Source organism: Dendrobates tinctorius, unplaced genomic scaffold, assembly GCF_039654945.1.
Source record: "Dendrobates tinctorius isolate UK_male_01 unplaced genomic scaffold, ASM3965494v1 ptg000001l, whole genome shotgun sequence".
Lineage (NCBI taxonomy): Eukaryota > Metazoa > Chordata > Amphibia > Anura > Dendrobatidae > Dendrobates > Dendrobates tinctorius.
Window position 1 is genome coordinate 22,314,735 of NW_027361669.1, and position 3,233 is coordinate 22,317,967.

Genomic DNA, 3,233 nt, shown 5'->3' on the forward strand with positions numbered 1-3,233 from the left:
CATAAAAAAAATATAAATGAGGTATCGCTGTAATCGTAGTAACCCGAAGAATAAAGCTGCCATACTAATTTTACCACACATAGAACGGAGGGAAAAAAAATTCCTGAATTGCTGGTTTTTGTTCATTTTGTCTCCACAAAAATCAGAATAGAAAGCAATCAAAAAACGTTATGTGCCCAAAAATGGTACCAATAAAAACGTCAGCTCGTCCCACAAAAAACAAGCCTGCATATGACTCTCACATGTTGGCCACAATATGGAAAAATTATAGCTCTCAAAATATGGCGATGCAAAAATTTCTTACAAAAAGTTCTTCCAAAAAAAAGCGTCTTTTAGTGTGTGACAGAAGCTAATCATGAAAAAAGGATATAAATCTGGTTTCTCTGTAATCGCACTGACTCGAGGAATAAAGTTGCCTAATCACTAAAACCGAACGGCGTAAAAAATAAAACCAATTCTTCACCTTTTGTGGATTTGTGCATTCTGCCTCTTAAGGATCGCAGTAAGGCGATTACAGTGGTTTACCCCACATATGGGGTATCAGCGTACTCAGGACAAATTGCACAACAACTTTGGGGGTCCAATGTCTCCTGTTACCCTTGGGAAAATAAAAAATTGGGGGCAAAAAGATCATTTTTGTGGAAAAAAATATGATTTTTTTTATTTTCACAGCTCTAAGTTATAAACTTCTATGAAACACTTGGGGGTTCAAAATTGCTCACCACACATCTAGATAAGCTCCTTGGGGGGTCTAGTTTCCAAAATGGTGTCACTTGTGGGGGGTTTCCACTGTTTAGGCACATCAGGGGCTCTGCAAACGCAACATGAGACCCGCAGACCACTCCATCAAAGACTGCATCCCAAATCGGCGCTCCTTCCCTTCCAAGCTCTGCCATACACCCAAACAGTGGTTCCACCCCACATATTAGGTATCAACGTACTCAAGACAAATTGCACAACAACTTTTGGGGTCCAATTTCTCCTGTTACCCTTGTGAAAATAAATATTTGGGAGCAAAAAGATCATTTTTGTGGAAAAAAATATAATTTTTTTTATTTTCACGGCTCTAAGTTATAAACTTCTGTGAAGCACTTTGGGATTCAAAGTGCTCACCAAACATCTAGATAAGCTCCTTGGGGGGTCTAGTTTACAAAATAGTGTCACTTGTGGGGGTTTCCACTGTTTAGGCACATCAGGGGCTTTCCAAACGCGACATGGCGTCCGATCTCAATTACAGCCAATTTGACATACAAAATCTCAAATGATGCTCCTTCCCTTCTGACCGCTGCCCTGTGCCTAAAGATTAGTCTTTCTCTACAAATGGAGAATTTGCACAACAAATATTGAGGTTCATTTTCTCCTGAAACCCTGGACAAAATAAAAAAAATTGTGTCCAAAGAAAAATTTTGGGGAAATAAATTTAAATGTTAATTTTTTCCTTCCACATTGCATCAATTCTTGTGAAGTACCTAAAGGGTTAATAAACTTCTTGAATGTGATTTTGAACAGCTTGAGAGGAACAGTTTTTAGAATGGTGTCACTTTTGGGTATTTTCTGTCATATTGACCCCTCAAAGTGACTTCAAATGTGAGGTGGTCCCTAAAAAAAATGGTTTTGTAAATTTTGTTGTAAAAATGAGAAATCTCTGGTCAACTTTTAACCCTTATAACTTCCTAACAAAAAAAATTTGGTTCCAAAATTATGCTGATGTAAAGTAGACATGTGGGAAATGTTATTTATTAACTACCTTTTGTGACAAATCTCTCTGATTTAAGGGCATAAATCTTAAAAGTTTGAAAATTGCAAAATTTTAAAAATTTACGCCATAGTTCCATTTTTTTAAAAAATAAACGCAAGTCATTTCGAACAAATTTTACCACTACCATGAAGTACAATATGTCACGAAAAAACTATGTCAGAATCAGCGGGATCTGTTGAAGCGTTCCAGAGTTATAAGCACATAAAGTGACAGTGGTCTGATTTCAAAATTAAGGCCTGGTCTTTAACCTACAAAATGGCTTGGTTGTTAAAGAGAATCTGTCACCCCATTTTAGCCCCATAAGCTGTGGCTACTGCCATCAGGGGCTTATCTACAGCATTCTGTAATGCTGTAGATAAGCCCCCGATGTAACCTGAAAGATAAGAAAGACAGGTTAGATTATACTCACCCGGGGGGCGGAGTCGGGTGCGGTGGGTGTTGCGATCTGGTCCGGCGCCTCCCATCTTCATACGATGATGTCCTCTTCCTTGCTTCTCCCTCGGCTCCTGCGCAGGCGTACTTTATCTGCCCTGTTGAGGGCAGAGCAAAGTACTGCAGTGCGCAGGTGCCGGGAAAGTTCAGAGAGGTCCGGCGCCTGCGTACTGCAGTACTCTGCTCTGCACTCAACAGGGCAGATAAAGTACAGGAGCCAAGGGAGAAGCAAAGGAGGAGGACATCATCGTATGAAGATGGGAGGCGCCGGACGGAATGGCAACACCTATCGGACCGGACCGAACGCCGGGGTGAGTATAATCTAACTCTTTTTTCTTATCTTTCAGGTTACATCAAGGGCTTATCTACAGCATTACAGAATGCTGTAGATAAGCCCCTGATGGTGATACCGGCAGTTGATAGGGCTAAAATGAGGTGACAGACTCCCTTTAAGGGATTAAGTAAAAGTCCATAAATTTACAGACAGGATCGCATAGTCCCCCAATCCCTGACACTATAGGACGCCCTTTGGGGTCGAGGGCATTCTTGTGGATCTTGGGTAAAAGAAAAAACGTTGGGACCCTAGGAGACTTGGTGACAAGGCTGTCAAAATATTGTTTATTAATAACATTATGCTCACAAGCTGTGAATAAAATCCGTTGTAGTTCCATCAAGAAGGAAGACATTGGCTTAAAGGACAATTTAGTATAAGTGTTAGAATCGCGAATCTGACAAAATGCCTCGCGTTCATACATGATGTTAGGCCAGATCACGATGTTTCCCCCTTGTCCGCCGGTTTAAAAACCACTTCAGACAAAGACTGTAACTGTGTGATTGCCAACCGCTGTTTAGATGTTAAGTTATCATACCTGTGTCTGTTTGACAGTTTAAGATCTTCTGATACCAACTTAGTGAAGATATCGACAGCGGAGCTGAGGGACAAGGGGTTAAACCTCGTAGATGTGGGTAGAATCAATTGTGGGAACCTACTCTTTTGTGGGGATGTGCAGAGTGTACAATTAATGAGAAAAAAAAAGCTTTT